The sequence below is a fragment of the Biomphalaria glabrata genome, chromosome 4 (assembly GCF_947242115.1).
Source record: "Biomphalaria glabrata chromosome 4, xgBioGlab47.1, whole genome shotgun sequence".
In the NCBI taxonomy this organism is placed as follows: domain Eukaryota; kingdom Metazoa; phylum Mollusca; class Gastropoda; family Planorbidae; genus Biomphalaria; species Biomphalaria glabrata.
In genome coordinates this window covers 48,920,484-48,940,053 of record NC_074714.1, presented here as the reverse complement: position 1 = coordinate 48,940,053, position 19,570 = coordinate 48,920,484, and the positions used below count along the sequence as shown (strand labels likewise).

At 36.7% G+C, this 19,570-nt stretch overlaps 1 protein-coding gene across 2 annotated transcripts in view; it reads left to right on the top strand.

Annotated features, from left to right (window-relative positions):
• Positions 1-19,570, top strand: part of LOC106052448 (uncharacterized) — a 122,632-nt gene that overhangs the window by 23,050 nt on the left and 80,012 nt on the right. For both annotated transcript variants that reach the window (XM_056027285.1, XM_056027284.1), the window contains exon 2: positions 4,483-4,571. The gene's annotated coding sequence lies outside the window, so the exon portion shown is untranslated. The remainder of the gene's footprint in view (positions 1-4,482; positions 4,572-19,570) is intronic.

Here is a 19,570-nt window from a genome sequence, read left to right as displayed (position 1 = left end):
TCCTTTACAACTGCTACTTCTGCCGACACTATCATAAATTTATAGGATTTTGATAGAAACAATTATACAGAGTATATTAAGTTTCAACTTTGTCCAAATTACCAAATTTCAAAGATATAAAAAGGGAGTGCAAGTTTGTGTGGCGCATCTGTATCAGAAGTGAAAAAAAAAATTGGCGCGTGGAGACAAAAGGTTGGCCATCCCTGGTCCGATCACTTTTGTGGATTAGTGGGGTGGGGGTATCTGGGAGAAAGTTTCAGTGCTCCCTTTTCAAAAATATTTTTTTTTCTCAAGTTTAACTTTAAACCTTTACATTGGAAGGCCGACTTGTTATCCACTAAGCTATCCAAGTGCTTATAAAAAATAAGGTTTAATAGTATATTGATTAAAAAAAATATTAGCAAACGACCTAATATTTTACACTAGGCTTATCTCCCATTAGCTTAGTAGGCCCATCTGTCTCTATATTAACGAAATTAGTTAATTAAAACTAATTGATAAGCTAATTTGTTATTTTTTTCATTGATTCGTGTGTTGTCATCAGCAATGAATAATTGTGCAACGTTAAAACTTGATCCGAGAATGGGAAGTGGGAGAAATAACGTGTAGGAGACGATACCCAGACAGACAGAAGTAAGCCAGTATCAGCTTTTTTAAAACGTTGTTGGCAATCAATGTTTAAAGAATGGTGTCCATTGTAGCTGGGCTCTTTTTGTGAGTTGAAAACATAAAAATAGTTTTATTTTTTTAAAAAAGATATATAAAGTGACAGGAGTTCATTGTGTGTGAGCATTTAACAAATTTTTGTTCGCGTGCTTGCACAATTATTCGATCTTTTTGCTTCTGTCCATTGTGAAATCTAAATGTCTTTAAAGTCAATGCCTGTTGTCACTGTTTGATGTCAACAGTTAATGTTTAGTGTTGACTTTCAATCTTTGACTTTTCACTATTAGTCTAGTATCATTGTCTTATGGCCACAGTATGTAGTGAAGAGACACTGCCGTGTGCCACTAATTTAGTGTCCCAGGACCTACACCGCACCTTACTTTATTCAAGTACCCATACATTTTTTACGTCTGCTGAATTTACCATTCTCACGTTTCGCTTCCACACGCTATCAACGTCTTTCTCCCGCCGGCGTCAAGGTGTGAAGTCCTCGTCTGCTCAGCGTGGCGTTACGCATCATCAGAACTGAGAAATCTCCCGCCATCATGCAACACATTTTACATGTCTTTTTTTTTTTTCATTGGCCATGTCTCGCACATGTTCACTGGACGTCACTGAAATGTACTTGAGAACAAAAGTATGAAAAAATAATAAGTTCAATATGGCGAAATTCGTCGAGTATGAAGATTAAAAAAAATTATACAGTACAGCTACAGCTATATACAGATATATACCACAAGCTGTTACCGAATAGATCTTTTTTTTTTTTTAGTTTGCCACATCTGACGCTGGGAAAAAAAAGGGGGTGGGGTTCAGTTTTCTTTATTGTCAGTCTCCAGTCTAAAGTGTACAGTCACAGTGTACAGTCTACAGTGTATATTTGTCGAAACCTTCTTCTTTGTCACTTACCTATAAATGTTGTTTTATGTACCGATGTCTTTGAAGAGTCAAACAGCCTTGTCTTTTGGGAAGCTAGTCCACCCCAGGGGCGCTATAGCACACGGAGGGCCCTGGCCTGCTTTAGTACATCTCTCTATTCTGATCTATCATATGCTTTACGTCTCCGTGCCCGGACTTTTAGCTGTTGTAGCTCTGCGTCCACGTCATCGAGCCACCGTACTCGTGGTTTGCCTTTGGGGCGCCTGTCTTTCGGGAAGCTAGTAGCTGCCAGCTATTCTTTATGATCATATATGTCATAAAAAACACGCGAAAAATGATACTATTGCTATGAACATTTAGTCTTGAAAGTTATATGCACCAGAAGCTATAATTAACTCTTATCCATTCAAGGCCAGATTTACGAAAGTACAAGACTGCAAAGGCATAGGGCCTCCCCCTTGAATATAACAAAATACGGGCAATGAGAATAAATGTACAACTATTCTTTTTTAAAAAGCTTCTATCAACTCACTCTGTCCGTCTGTCTGGGTGAATTCTTTTACACGTTATTTCTCCAACTTCCCATTCTTGGATCAAGTTAAAATATCTCACAATTATTCATAGTGGAAGACAATACATGAAACACCCATAGAGAAAAAGGGAGATAAGCCTTGCAGTATTGAGATATTTAGCATTTAAAAAAAAAATTTCTATGATAATTTGACATATATATGTGTTAACATTAATTTTGGAACTGAAAAGAGTAGAGACCTTCACAAAAGTCCTGCCTAGGGCATTCATTTCATGAAATCCGTAGATGTTATGAATGACCTCATGGGTTAAGTAATTGTGATTAAAAATCAAGAGACATTCTCCCAGCGCTTAACATCACAGACATTCATTCAATTGGTTACGAATGTAAAAGATTCATTCAGTGTTCAAAATCTTTCACAGAAATCTTCGAACCCCCTTTTTTTTTCCTTCTATGTTGCTACACAGTAGTATGAAAATTCAAATCTTCTTAGAATTCTGTTTTTAACCCGCGAGGTCTTCTCATTCAGAGGCGAACCTATGGGTGACGAGTGGGAACACCTTTTTGTCCCCGACAGCCCATCGTACATATTCGTGGCCCTGATAAGACCCCCCCCCCCCAGGCCCACCCCACTGCTACGTCCGCCTCTGTCATTACTTAATGGACACACAGGTATATTGCCGTATATATATATATATGCATCCTCTGTTTGGGACCTCTCAACTCAAGAAAACATTAAGAAACTGGAACAGGCACAAAATAGAGCAGTGAGATTCATAACAAACGAATATTCACATTTGACTAAAGTAATACCTTTAGTAAAATCACTACATTTAGAAAGCTTTCAGGACAGAAGACTTAAAAAGTAAAGTAGCAATAATACATAAAACACTGAACCATAATCTTCAAATACAAAAACAAAATTTAATAAAATACTCAGAAAGACACAAAGATAAAGGCACATTCCTCATCCCATATGCTAGGACAAATTTGTACAAATACTCCTTCTTCCCTAGTGCTATTAGAGCTAGCCAGGAAAACCAGTGACTTGGCAGAATTTAAGTCATTGGTTAATATGCATGACTGAATGCATGACGCGTAGGACGCAATCATCTTCTTTTTTGTTTTGTCTGTCCGTCCGTCCCGTTTAGATCTCAGAAAGGTAAGATAAGATTTATCTCAGTAAGTTTTCTAATACTTCCTTTAATTTTAAAAGCAGTAATTTACATTTGGTGAGTAAATTTTCCATTTCAACACTTTATAAAAAAAAATTTTTTTTTTACAATGACGAAATAACTTCACGAATGCGAGTGTCTAAAGAGAAGGGCATGTTTCAAGGGCCACATCTATGTATACAATTTAGAAGCTGAAGGAAAGGCAGTGTATTTAAGACATTATCTTTTTATATGGGTAGGTGAGGGTCAGGGATACTAGATTTCAAGGGCAAAAAGTATGTGTGTGGGTAGGTTATAATGTAGGCGTGGGTAGGTTATAATGTAGGTGTGGATAGATTATAATGTAGGCGTGGGTAGGTTATAATGTAGGTGTGGATAGATTATAATGTAAGCGTGGGTAGGTTATAATGTAGGTGTGGATAGATTATAATGTAGGTGTGGAAAGGTTATAATGTAGGTGTGGAAAGGTTATACTGTGTGGAAAGGTTATAATGTAGGTGTGGATAGATTATAATGTAGGTGTGGAAAGGTTATAATGTAGGTGTGGAAAGGTTATAATGTGTGGAAAGGTTATAATGTAGGTGTGGATAGATTATAATGTAGGCGTGGGTAGGTTATAATGTAGGTGTGGATAGATTATAATGTAGGTGTGGACAGTGCCGGTCTTAAGCCACTGCAACCTATGCGGTCGCAGTGGGCCACGCGCCTTCACGCGTCAACACCAACCAATCACTCAATTCTCACCGTCATCACAGAAATACACACACACACACTCACACTCCATAATATACCCCCCCCCCAAAAAAAAAAAAAAAAAAGTATAAACCATTTCTATCTAGCAATGCACAAATATAAGGGATGCTAGGATTCACGGGCCCATGTTCGACTCTTAAAAAAAAAAATAGTAATGAGGCATCTTGGATTATTCAAACAAGAGTATATTGTGATAAATCGGGGAACAAATAATGGGCGTAGCGGGTGGGTTAAGCTAGTTTTAAAAATAACAATAAACGTAAGTGCATTTTTTTTTTTTTTTTTTTTTACAAAAATTCCATGTATAAAATTTCTTTTTTTTTAAACTCGGTGTTGGTGTGAAAAGGTTGTGCCAGTCACCGAGCTAACTGATCCTCATTCGCTTTCATGTCCAGATCGCCTGATTAGTTAATTTGTTACATGAGACTTTAGTGTAACACTTAAACGACCCAGTTAATCTGTATCGATCTGTTGCAGTTGGCTTGGGAGCTGTCTTTCCCGCGCGTTGACAAGTCCTGTGTCGAGTTGGCTATTGAAAGGACGGAGGCAATCTCCCAGAGGTCAAGGTAAGAACTGTTATTAACTTTACAGCTTTGCAGACGTCTTGTCACAACAGGGTCAAAGGATTGATTAAATGTTTCAGCTCTTGTACCGTCTTAGTTTATGGACTGCACATGAGTAGGCGCATTGACGCCAGCTGAGGTCCACGCTTAACTGCAGTGGCTTCGTATTGCAAGACTGATTTAAGTTTACACGTCGCAATGACCGATTTCTATGTTGTTGTTTTTTTGTCTTTACCAAACTTACTCACTAGGTCTGTCTGCCCAGCGGCAATTTTATACACGTTATTTTTCCCACTACCAATTCTCGGATCAAGTTCGAACTTTGTACAACTCTACACTGTCGATGACAACACACGAATCGTTAAAAAGTATCAAATTAGTTCATTAACTAGTGGTAATTATATATTTTTGGTTTAGTTAGAAAAGGGAAACTGTTACAGTATTGAAAGAAATGGCAGTAATTGAGCAGTTATTTTCCCGTATATAAGCTATTTAAAAAAAATCTTTGAAAAATATTTTGCTTGTTATGGACTTGTATCGACACATTTCTAGCTTAGATAGCTTTTGCTTTCTTAGCTTTGAGTCTCTTTTGGTGTAAAATGTCATTTTCATTTGTTAGTAGCCGATAAAGAGATTGTATTCTTACTTTAGTTCACCATGTATGACTGGAGGAGCGGTGGCTGAGCGGAGAAGCGCTTGGCTTCCGTACCGGGGTCCGGGGTTCGAATCCTGGTGTGGACTGGGATTTTGAATTTCATGATCTTCAGGCGTATCTGAGTTCACACAGCTCTACCTGACGTTAGTAAAGGCGGTTGATCTGTAAGACACAGAAACAGATGACCTTTACATCATCTGCCTTGTATACCACAAGGTCTGTAAGGGGAACTTTTTTTTTTATACCATGTATGTCTATTGTATTATTTGATAATATAAGGGTGTTTTGTGAACCTTTATCAAAGATGGGTTTGTCTGTATCAGCTGAGGAAACAAATGTTGCTTGTTTATGTGGTCACTGCACTCATTCATTATCGACGACATTGCTATTATTATTAGCGGCCCCCGAAAGGGGAAAAGACGCTATTTGTTTTGTCTGTCCGTCCGTCCCGTTTAGATCTCAGAAACTAGAAGAGAAAATGAAAATCGGACATCATGATATTTTATATCATTCTAAGTTCTGATGCAACGGCTACTTTTCTTTTCTGAAAGCGAAAAATCTAATTTTTTAAATCAATTATGCAAGCATTTTTTTCTTAAAAATACACCATTTTTACAACTATTCACTATTAATAGTGGGAAGCGTTGTCGAGAGGCTAAGTGCGCTTAGGCCTGTCACGTCTTGGTTAGCTAGAAGGGGGCTCGAGGTTCGACAGAGTTGCGTTTACTGAGCGCCTAAAGGCAGCACGGAAAACCAACTCCTAGATACCCCCCACCGGTCCACAAATGAGATTGGACCAAAGCGTAAGCATGAAAGTTGCGCTATATAAAAGCTATAATTATAATAGTAACAAAAACGGAAGGCTTTTTAGTAAGGGAGATGGATATTTACCATTTCTTAAACACATTTACGCAAATGGTTTTAGATTTTTGGTCCAAAAAAAATAAATATTTTTTTACAATTGTACTGCTAAGTTATGTAAGTTCTGTCATACGAAATACTACATTTACAAAAAAAAAATGTTAACATTTTTTATAAAAGAGAAAAAATCTATTTACTATGCAAATAAGTTGGGCATACTTTAAAACAGCAATTAATAAGTAGTTTCTCATATTATCGCGTGAACTGCAGGGAACATATACCACCACGAAATACAAAACTTAAGGATTTTTTTTTTTTTTACGGAAATGTTTTTTTCTTGAGGCTTTGAATGAGAGATGGACCCTTTACTAAACAATTAAATCAATTAAGATACGTATTATAAGACATCAGTTAGGCCAGGTTCACATCTAACTTCATATTCACTTTCACCTATCCCTTGGTCTGCTGGACCTTTGGGGCACCACATAGGAATGGTCAACCATCTTTCTCCATTCTCCTCTGTCATTGGCCTTTGATAGAATTTCATTCTGATATTCTTTCTGAAAATATTAAAACCTGCCTTTTTACCTGCCTCGGTGGACCACTTCGGGGGCCGATTTTGAGTTTGTGTTTCCACACAAACTGTCTTTGTAGCCTTGTTATTATCATAAACTTTAAAAAAATTTTCTTCTGCAATTCGTCTTTGCAACTTCTACTCCACTCTACAACAAGACAATAAAATAGCATGACCAACAAAACAACAACAATAACAACAATCCAACAAAACCGAAATCCAATCCAACAAAACAACAACAAAACAAGTAAGCTAATTTTTAGTTTTGTGGTATAAAAAAATATACAGCCATCCCTGAAATTGTATGACTTTGAAAACAAATGAGCTGCCATTATTGAGTCTTGAGAACTGCTTTTTTTTGTAAGTAGGTAATATATTATTTTATTATAGAAAACATGTTTCACGCTTAAAACATTGTAACACTTTAGTGGTTTCCGCACAAATTAAAAAAGAACAAAAAAATGCTAAGAAGAAATTTTTTTATTTACGCTAATTACATATCATCCAATATCGACAGTTACGATGTCCAGAATTTAAAAAAAAAAAAAAAAAAAAAAAACTACCTTCTTTGGTTTGGTGTGTGTTCATCTCCCAATATATAGCACACAGACAGAACATTGTTTTCTCACATAGTGCTGGAAAATGAACTTTATTTGAAACTAGATCTTTAGGGCCCATTCAGCACATACCAGCAAGTTCACTTTGCCATCAAAGCGAGGAAAATAAATCAACAAATACACGAAAATTGGCACGTCGCGCCACACAGTGTGAAATATATATTCTCTAAGACCCTTAAAAAGATGTTATATATAATTCTTCGATGTAATATGACTCTCTGATCATGTGGACATTATTTTGATTCCATGATGTGTAAATTGTTGAGACTCACCGATGTTGCAAAAGAGTGTCGTAATTGCTGGCCCACAGCTGTTCGAGGCAATCAAATGTCATTTCTTTCTACTGGAGAGCTGGTGAACCATAAAATCGTGCTCCAACGCGAGATTTACGATACTTATAAAACCACAAAATGTTGCACTGTGTGGCATCTATTAAAACTCGGACTATACTTACTTACCATGTTTTATTTTCACGAGAAAGACTTAACTCTTTCTCTCCGTATTTATTTTTTTCACGTTTCGACTTTTTGAGTTCTTCAATTTTGCTTAAGACTATTTCACTACCCTGTCGTGATTAAGCTTCAATAACTTTGTCATTTGTTATCAGAAAATTGTTTTATTTGGTCTAGAATTAAAGGGAATGCATGCTTTTTTTTATTATATAACACAAAGTGAAGTTAATTAAATCAAACATTAATTTAATTTAATAAGTTCAAATCAACGATGGTATCGTCGATTCGGAGAGAAAGAGTTTTAAAATCCGACTTTTTTAAGAAGTCTTTAAACACGAGAAAGGTGTAATTTATCGCCCCCGAAGAGGGTTACAACAGAATCAGACAACAAATGTTCCGGACGATGGAAATGTGAACCAATGAATCATGCCACTGGCCAGAGAATGCTAGAAACCACCGAGAAGTTTAACTCAGCAATATTCAAACTCCCCAATATTGTTAATGAGAACAAAGAAGAAGGTTGAAACAATCCTCTACAATATCTGACTGTAGGAGGAATAATTTTTTTTTAGCGGCCTCCCGAAACGGGTATAGTCACTATTAGTTTTGTGTGACCTGCCTGTTTGTCCGTCCGTCTGTCCGGTTAGATCTAAAAAACTAGAAAAGTTATTGAAAATCCGCTATCATGATATTTTAGATATTTCAAAGTTCTTTTGCAACGACTATTTTTTTTTTCTGAAAGCGAAACTTATAGTTTTAAATAAACTAGTGCAAGCAGTTTTTTTCATAAAAAATAGGCCTACACCGTTTTTACAACTATTTACTATTAATAGTTAAAAACAACTACAACAAGTAAATCTATATGCAAACAAACACACAGGCTACTTACATTTTAAAAATAATGTTTAATTTTGTTTTGAAAAGAAAAAAACATTTAATCTGTAAACAAGTCTAATATAAGTTAAAAGAACAATTAAGAATTAATGTTTGTTTGTTTTACATGTTTCGGATGTTCCTTCAGAGTTGAAGATAGTTTACTTCCTAGTCCAAACCTCCCGCAGGACGACGGGGAATGGGAGCCGGCAGGGTTTGAACCCTCGACGGTCGATAAATCCGAACGACAGTCCAGCGCACAAACCGCACGACCAGGTGTACATTAACCAAAGTAAAGTGCAATACAAACTTGTAAAGCCATTGCACATTTGATTAAAAGGAAAAGCCTTTTACTTGAGTCCTTTGAATGATTGGCCCTTTGCAAAAACAATTGTATCATTTAGATAATTATTCAATAACATCATACATGGTGTATGCCTAATGGCTATCCATATATTATCATGGTGCTTGTCTAAGAATTATCCATATATTATCATGGTGCTTGTTTAAGGGCTACAAAATATTATCATGGTGCTTGTCTAAAGGCTATCCGTAAGTTATCATAGTGCTTATCTAAAGGCTATCCATATATTATCATGGTGCTTGTCTAAAGGCTATCCAAAGTTATCATAGTGCTTATCTAAAGGCTATCCATATATTATCATGGTGCTTGTCTAAAGGCTATCCATAAGTTATCATAGTGCTTATCTAAAGGCTATCCATATATTATCATGGTGCTTGTCTAAGGGTTATCCATACATTATCATGGTGGTTGTCTAAGGGCTATCCATATATTATCATGGTGCTTCTCTAAAGGCTATCCATATATTATCATGGTGCCTGTCTAAGGGCTATACGTATATTATCATGGTGTTTGTCTAAGGGCTATCCAAATATTATCATGGTGCTTGTCTAAAGGCTATCCATATATTATCATGGTGCTAATATAAAGGCTATCCATATATATTGTCATGCTGCTTGTCTTAAGACTACAAAATATTATCATGGTGCTTGTCTTAAGACTACAAAATATTATCATGGTGCTTGTTTAAGGGCTATCTATACATTCTCTATGCAGCTATTTTGTAAATGTGCCTAGACGTTTGATCAGATTCGGACATAAATACAATCGTGTTATTCTTTCTTTATTGCCATGAGTTGTATCGCTGACGAGAAGATTTCGTTGCTTTTTTTTTTTTTCTTAGAACCCTTTCTCAAATCTTCACCAAGTTTCACTTTCGCTAGAAGAGAACAATGCAAATGTCAAAAGGGCGACAAACGTATAGAATGGAACAGCCTTCGGTGATTAATTTTGCAATTATTTTGACCGTAACTGTTCATATACGATTAGTATATGGGGGGGGGGGAGCACCCGAAGTCCTGTCAGAGCTCCACACCATGACCTGTAAGGGCATTACAGGAGTCCTGTAAGGGCTCCACTAGAGGTCCTGTAAGGGCTCCACACAAGGTCCTATAAGGTCTCCACACAAGGTCCTGTAAGGTCTCCACACAAGGTCCTGGAAGAGGAAAAAAGCAAAAAAGACCCCCAAAAAAAAAGCTTTTTATTCTAAGTCTTATAAAGTATTTATTTTTAACCAGTAATTGGATTTAATATCTCCTGCCCTAACACTGCTACAATGTACGCAAACAAAAGGATACGAAAACTTTCGATGTTTTTTAAGACACCGGACTATCACCGGTTTTGAAGTTGTGTCACTACTGATGTGAAGACTCCAGTCACTGACTACCGACAATCGTTACCCGTCGATTGGCACTACACTAGATCTTTATTGCTCCTTGAAGGCAAGCGAAACATTTGCCAGCGTTTCTACACAAACATTTACTGAACATGACCTTTAGCGAGAAATTAGAATAAAAATAAAAATGATAATAAAAACCCAGCGATAAAAATCTAGTGTTTTTTTTTGTTTTTGTTTACAGTGTTTGTTGTTAGCTTTTCTTTACTCTTTGTGAAGTCCATGCCGTTCCTAATGCGGTTCTTTTTATTTTCAAGCGTTTTTTTTTTTTAATTCAATCTAGATTTTTTAAAGATAATTTTTTTTTTACTGCTTTGTTTCTAATGCTGCTCCAGCTGCATAAACACATTTTTCCCCATTTTTTTTTCACAGTCAACCGTGAATTAAAAAGTTTCTGAAATGAATTAACTATTTTGTCCCCAACCATTTGAAGGGATTTGCGGATTCCAAGCCATCTTAATAAGACAATGTCTGGGCAGAGTAAAAGGTGGGACTGGTTGTTGTGATGAACAGTCGCGTCTCTACTGAAGCTGGTTTGAGACCCGCTGGCTCTCTGTGTCCTAGTCTAGGCAGTTGTACTATTGGTTTGAGACCCGCTGGCTCTCTGTGTCCTAGTCTAGGCAGTTGTACTATTGATTTGAGACCCGCTGGCTCTCTGGGTCCTTCTCTAGGCAGTTGTACTATTGGTTTGAGACCCGCTGGCTCTCTAAGTCCTTCTCTAGGCAGTTGTACTATTGGTTTGAGACCCGCTGGCTCTCTGTGTCCTAGTCTAGGCAGTTGTACTATTGGTTTGAGACCCGCTGGCTCTCTGTGTCCTAGTCTAGGCAGTTGTACTATTGGTTTGAGACCCGCTGGCTCTGTGTCCTACTCTAGACAGTTGTACTATTGAACAGACGAGTTCAATAAATACTTTAGAAAAGGGAGAGAGGGAATGAACTACAAAAGTAGTGCACTCAAAAATGTGTGTGTGTGTTGGAAAGAAGAGCAAACATTTACCTCCCCTCCTAGCCCTGAAAAAAAAAATGGGGGCGTGTGTCATTCTAACACCTCTCTCCTTCCCCTCACAATCTGGGTAAATAAAGTGTTAGAGGTCGTCTCTTGGTGCCCTAACCCACAGCTCGCGGGTCACATCCGGCCCGTGATGTGATCCAGTCTCTCAGCGGTTGATAAAAATCAGCAGAGGTTCGTCTCTATAGAACACGACGTTGTTTTTTTTTTTTTTTCTTGCCTTGCTTCTGCTCTTGAAATGCCCTTAGGAAAATTATTTAACCCCCTGGCCGAATAAGGTTGACCACCAGGGGCGTAACTAGGGATTTGGGGGCCCGGGGGGATTGACCTCTTTGGGGGCCCCTTGCATTTTGACTTTCGACATATGACATGAGATAATGTACGCAAAAATATATACGCCTCAAATCAAATCGGTTCAGTATATCAGTAAACTTAACAAAAAGTAATCATCAAGACTCTTTTAAAGAATAATACCGTTGTTTATTAGTTAAATAATGCACAAGTGACAAATCTAAATTGATATCGCTTCACGTCCTGCATTCTGTGCAGCAAAGACATCTATAACATCAACTACATCGATACTTTCTAGTATTTGTGACTTCACTGACATTAAAGCCATGATAAGCCTTTCTTGCGTCATTGTGCTCCTGAGATACTTTTTGATGAGCTTGAGCTTTGAGAATGATCTCTCACATGACGTAATGGAAGTGGCCTGAGTTAGCGGTATTCGGAGGAGGTTGCAAAGTCTGAGCACACGTAATTACCATATGAAGCCTGTTTCCTCAATATGTCTATTGGTGATTGTATTACTGTTTGTTGATGAAAAGTGCTCGTGCATCAATGACATCATTGAAAAAGCGATTTTCCATTTATTTCATCATACAAACAGGAAAAGTAGCACAGTTTGTCACAAGCGTGTCTTCTAACAGGTGTCTTGGTTCAAGAAGAAACTTAAAGGTATCGGATATCCATTTTCTTTCCAGCCTTTGGAATCTTCCCTTCATCTCCATATGAAATCTGTCCAGCACTTCTGTCGCAACACGTTTGAATTGCAGTTGTATTGACAGTCCTACATTAGAACTCAACTTTCCATCAAGTCTTTTCTTTCATATGGTTGTTTTGATTACAGGGAATCCATAGTATTCACTACCTTCTTTTGATTTTTCGATGGATTGGGTTTTTGTCAGTTTCTCATCATTTTGCAGAAAGCATGAAAGGGTACTAATTTCTTTAGCAGATTCCCGTATATGCAGTCCAGACTTTTGTAGTTTCTTCCGAACTATATTAATTGGGTACAGGAGCTTTGACCAGAATTCAAGATAAGCAAAAAAATCGTAATTTTCCACTGCATGAAGAAGATTATGTGCTAATATTATATGGCATTACGTCATTGTTGGTTGTTTATGTTTTGTGCGAAAGCAAAAGGATTCAGAGTATACAAAAGTGGGAAAGATCCATATCTCGTTATGCTCGAGTATAGAAATACTCCGATAAGTGGACTGCCGTATTCACCATCACAACTGATGACGAGTAGAAGACTCAGGGAATCATTCCAACTGATCACAAACTTCTGAAACCATTGGTAGCTGAAAATGCAGAGACATTATTCAACGAACGACAGATGAAAAGCTAAGTGAAATACGATGCAAAAGCAAGACTACCTAAAGATTATTCTGTCGGAGAGTTCGTCTAGGTCAAACATGGCAGAAAGCAGTTGTCATAAAAAAAAATTCAGCACCCAGATCTTACATCATAAAGGCAAACAATGGAATAACATACAGAAGAAATCAACGCTTTTTAAATAAGAGTTTCGATGAAGACATCTCTGGGTACTATGATACCGATGAAGACAATGAACTGCAAACTGTTGCTACAAACGAAACAGACAGTTATAGACCAACGTCTAGAGAACTTGTTCAGTCAAGACAACCAGAAGTGGACGAATTGTTAAAGTTCCTAGTAGACAGTGCCGGTCGCAGTGGGCGCCGCGCTTTCATAGGCCCCGCGCTAATTCCAAGTGTACATTATTAAATTAAACAATTATAACGTATATAAAATAACAGGGTTTTCGCGACCTCCTGATTTTTCAGGGCCTCCAGGAAATCTCATGAAAAGGCAAAATATACGATAAAGTCCTGAACTTTTTTTGAATTTATTCAAATCTCCTGAAGAATAGACGAAATTGACGTTTTGGGGTGCCAATGATTAAAAAGTGGCATTGCGAGGCTGCGAGCTTTCATTTGATAAAAATTTATTGCAAAGACGAAAGTAGGCCTATTTTCTAATTCAAAAAATAATAATTTTGACATTATGCTTATTCCTACCCAGACTAGGCCCCGCGCGATCCGTTTCGCATAGGGCCCCGCAAATGCTAGGGCCGGCCCTGCTAGTAGATATCACTATTAAGAACTTTAAAAGGAATGGTGTGATAATAACTTCAATAGGAAGGATGTATTAATATTATATGATATTACGTCATTATTTTTTGTTTATGTTTTGTGCGAAAGCTAAAGGATTAGATCATTGGATTGAGGAAAGATGAATAAAGGGGTAATAACTCGAGTGTGAAGTTTAATTCTGAAATTATAGACGCCAAACCCGATTAATGGACAATTTTAGCATTGTTAAGAATAACTTTTAGTTATACTCGATTCTGTAAATTTTCCTTCAAGGTTAATTAGTGTAGTCATATAATACTCGCCATTTAGATCTATTATTAGTAAAGGTAACAAGATACCTGGAATTCGCTGTATATCATGCAGTTTTATTCGTGGCAACAAAGTTTAAGATGGAAATCGCTGACAACCATTAGAAACTGATCTGTGCGGCAAAAATATTTTTAAAATATCTAGGTCTAGTCTTTGTGATAAATTTAATCCACAAATGTTGATTAAAAAAAAGACACCCGTTGACACTATTTATCAATCAAATATATTAATTTATGTATTTACAAATAAATTTCGGACACCCATTTGGGGGCCCCCCCTAGGTGGGGGCCCGGGGGGATTTTAAAATTCTCCCCCCCCCCATCCCCCCCCCCCCCCCTTAGTTACGCCACTGTTGACCACCAATCCACCATTTCCGTAGACTTTGTATCATTATCATACAAAACATTACTGAGTCATCACAGCATCTAGCGTTTTTTTTTTTACATTTAGTTTCTCTGCTTCAAAAGCTTTTGCTTAGATTTAGTGGAATATTTTCTCATATTTAAATAATGGCTTGGAGAGTCACTCGATCTAAAATTAATCAGACTAAAGAACAAAGCAGTCGGAGAAGCTGCAAGTAATCGATCCTTTCCTGTCTTTCCGCTACTCTTTGAACTCATGACGTCGATAGAAGCGCCTTGATTGCAAGAGATATTTAATCCTGGAGATTAGGTCTTCTAATGACCATCACCTTGGACTAATCAGATATTCACACATGAAGCTTTAACCAATTTTGTTTTTATTTACTCTGGTTCTCAAATTATTTCTGATTCATAGGGTTATGAAGGGCCCACATGAAAAGCTTACCAATTCATTTGCGTTATCAGAAAGATGCTGCCCTTTCATATCACAAAAGTATACAAACAAGTCGCAGTATCTACAATATGAACATTGATGACAAATTAATTCTTTGCACTGGCTTATCGTTCATTCAAAATGACAGCATCACACTTAATACCTAAGATTGGTATAGAAAACATGTACGCATTTTGTTTATCAATTTAGTACATAAATTATTTTTAGTATTCGGATTCTAGTAGCTTCGAGTTTCAACACAGAAGTGTATTATTGCTTGATAATTAGTATGTGTTCAATCATTTCATTATTTCTACTTCTAAAGAGGAATTATCTTTTTTTTTTTCTCAAATAAACAAGTAACTTCCTGCATTTTAGATGATTATATTTTGACAAATTATAACGGTCAAACTAGAGTTTTCCCTGTCTGTCTGTCAGATTTCTAGGAAAATCGTTAGAGCCTTTTTCGAAATCAGAGTGAAACTGAGCCATTTGATTCTACAGTCCTAAAAAGGATATTAAAAGGTTTATTATTATTATTATTCTAAGGTTAATTAAAATAATTCGCATCCGTATTCCGTACACCAGATACACCAAGCTTGTTATTTATAGAAATCTCCAATATTGCTTCTGTACGCTCTAGTACCCTGCTAAGAACAGCTGCTGACCGTGAAAATTGGAGGGATTTGGTTTCGCGAACTGTCATAGCACCCCTACGACGAAAGTCACGTGACAGATGAGATGATTTGTCCATATTCTGTCAGTCGCCCATCATTCTGTCCTAGATCTCTAGCACGTCTGGATGTCTTTCTGTATTGTTCCTGTTAACAACTTAAGTCTTTCGTAGATGCACGCCCTATCACTTAAAGGCCTATGTATGTGTATTCTATGTATGTGTATCCTATGTATGTGTATTCTATGTATGTGTATCCTATATATGTGTATCCTATGTATGTGTATCCTATGTATGTGTATTCTATGTATGTGTATTCTATATATGTGTATCCTATATATGTGTATCCTATGTATGTGTATCCTATATATGTGTATCCTATATATGTGTATCCTATATATGTGTATCCTATATATGTGTATCCTATGTATGTGTATCCTATGCATGTGTATCCTATGTATGTGTATTCTATATATGTGTATCCTATATATGTGTATCCTATATATGTGTATCCTATGTATGTGTATCCTATGCATGTGTATCCTATGTATGTGTATCCTATGTATGTGTATCCTATGTATGTGTATTCTATGTATGTGTATTCTATGTATGTGTATTCTATGTATGTGTATCCTATATATGTGTATCCTATGTATGTGTATTCTATGTATGTGTATTCTATGTATGTGTATCCTATGTATGTGTATTCTATGTATGTGTATTCTATGTATGTGTATTCTATGTATGTGTATCCTATATATGTGTATCCTATGTATGTGTATTCTATGTATGTGTATTCTATGTATGTGTATCCTATGTATGTGCATCCTATGTATGTGTATCCTATGTATGTGTATCCTATGTATGTGTATCCTATGTGTGTGTATCCTATGCATGTGTATCCTATGTATGTGTATCCTATGCATGTGTATCCTATGTATGTGTATCCTATGCATGTGTATCCTATATATGTGTATCCTATATATGTGTATCCTATGTATGTGTATCCTATGTATGTGTATCCTATGCATGTGTATCCTATGTATGTGTATCCTATGCATGTGTATCCTATATATGTGTATCCTATGTATGTGTATCCTATGTATGTGTATCCTATGTATGTGCATCCTATGTATGTGCATCCTATGTATGTGTATCCTATGTATGTGTATCCTATGTATGTGTATCCTATGCATGTGTATCCTATGCATGTGTATCCTATATATGTGTATCCTATGAATGTGTATCCTATGTATGTGCATCCTATGTATGTGTATCCTATGCATGCGTATCCTATATATGTGTATCCTATATATGTGTATCCTATGTATGTGTATGCGTGTACATATCAACTCAATTGAATTCAAACCTCTGCTGCCTTGCAGCTATACCCAAACATGGGAAATGCATCGAGAGTCAACCTTGAGAAAAAATCAGCAGCCGGTGAGCCAAAACAAATGTGCAGCACTCAGTGCTCCTGGCAGGGCCTGCGATACAACTGAACCTAAACTTCATAGGCACTTGCCGTTCCTTTGGAGACATCAGCTGTGTGGAGAGGGGGGGACTGCTGTTTGGGCGATATCGGTTTGACCACAGCTATTGCCCAGACATTCATCTTATTTCTATAAGATAATCCTTAGTCGTGACGTGTTGTTATGGAGTGTTTATGGTGACGGTGGGAAGAGGTTAGCGATTGGTTGTGAATGATGCAACATAGGTATCATTGTCATCATTGGTCTTAGTTACGGGAGACGACTCCAGAGCGTGAGACTGAAAGTTTTTCCTACTGTAGTGAGCTAGATTTTGTTAAAAAATATTATTACTAAAGTCTACTACATTTATTTTATTTTATATCAACTTCATTATTGTCAATATTTTATAAAAAAGTTATATTTATTATTGCTCACAAGGAGGTTATTCAAGTTATTTGAGGTTTTATTAATTAAGATATATAACGCCTGCAACGATTTAGTTGTCTACCAGCAGTTTGGTGCTACAAGTCAACAACTGGTAACAACACATGTGTTACACTCGAGTCTTCGCATGTCTATTCAATTCAAAAGTAGCGATATTTATGGCAATGTATCGATTATTTTAACCCGCATCGTTTTCGAAACTTCCTAGAGATTTGCATATCTATGATCTGTCGTCTCTACCTCAGACACATGTCTCTTTTTGAGAAAATATAATTTAATAATGTCCTGGCTACATAAACCAGAAACCACCTGAATATAAAGTGGTTACAATGGGTCTGTACAAGTGTCACTTACTGGAGGATGTAACAATGAAGCTACTGTGAGTCACTTACTTAGATTTTCCCGCGTTGGGCGACAAGCTGTGTCCATAGAAATTAGCCTCTTCCTAACTGGTTCATTCTGTCCATGTTGGTGCGGCGCCATGTTATATAAGGACATTGCTGTTTGCTCTTAATTCAACGACCTCCCTTTACAGGTATTAATTTACCTACCTTGAAAAGATATTAATCTACTTCCGTTGAACATATATTAATTTAACATCCCTTGAAAATATACTTTTACCTCCCCTGAAAATATATAAATCTACTTCCCTTGAAAAGATATTAATTTATTTCCCTTGAAAAGATATTAATTACCTCCCTTGAAAATATACTTTTACCTCCCTTGAAAAGATATTAATTTACCTCCCTTGAAAATATACTTTTACCTCCCTTGAAAAGATATTAATTTACCTCCCTTGAAAATATACTTTTACCTCCCTTGAAAATATATTAATTTACCTCCCTTGAAAATATACTTTTTGTCATACTTTTATCTCCCTTGAAAAGATATACATCTACTTCCCTTGAAAAGATATTTATTTACCTTCCTTGAAAATATACTTTTACCTCCCTTGAAAAGATATTCAATTACCTCCCTTGAAAATATACTTTTACCTCCCGTGGAAAGATATTCATTACCTCCCTTGAAAATATACTTTTACCTCCCTTGAAAGGATATAAATCTATTTCCCTTGAAAAGATATTAACTTACCGCTCTTAGAAAGTGATTCAGTTGTCTCTCTTGAAAAGAGACTCACTCAGCTCTATCGAAAAGAGATTTACTTACATCCCTTGAAAAAGATATACACTTATTCCCCTTAAAAAAGTAAAACTTACCTTCTTTGAAAAAAAAATCATCAGGTTTATTTTCCTCCATCATTCTTAGTTCCTGACCTACATTTTTTCCCTAATTGTCTAATATTAGATTGACCTACTCCTGGCGACATACTTATTACTAGTTCTATCTGTTATTGAATTTACTGACAGAAAGATTCACACCATATGATTTCTACATCACTGCCAGCCCTTCATAAAAACGAACAAAGAACTTTGTTTTATGAAAGTAAGTCTCCTTAAATAGCCTGTGCCTCGCAAGTATACGAAAAAAAAAAACGTCAAGCTCAATTGCTACAGGCTTTGAATAATTCATCGTCATCCTCCTCATCATCATCTGTCGCTTGACTTTCGTCATAGGTTTGCTGTGACAGTTTCCGTAACCAAAGCCCTCCACCTTTCTCGGTCAGCATCTGTTCTTAGCAGGATTTCAAGAGAGGCCAGTCTATTCTTTTATGTTATCCATCCAGCTTTTCTTCGTGCTCCCTCTACAATACCTTGAAGAATGATTTCTGACAGCGAGTGATGAACGACCGAACCAGCTCTGATTTCGTCTCTTCACGGTATTGAGGAGTTCCTACGTTTTGCCAGACAAAGTGAAGCAGAATTTGTTTTGTTTTTTTTAAATCCAGCATTGTCTCGTCACTTATATTGCCTCTTATTTTTATTTCGTAAATTAAAAATAAATGATTGTTAGATGAAATGTATCTGTTAGCATACCAATTTTTATGAATCGTGCACCCGCCGCCCCCTACGCACTCTAAGTACTACACTAAGTAGTTAGTCTTAATCGATTCCAATATTCTTACTAACAAAAACAAACTATTAGATCTACTGACTGGACCATCGTTAGAGTCCAGACTTTTCGCTTCATCACTCTGTCAGACTGCTGTGTACAT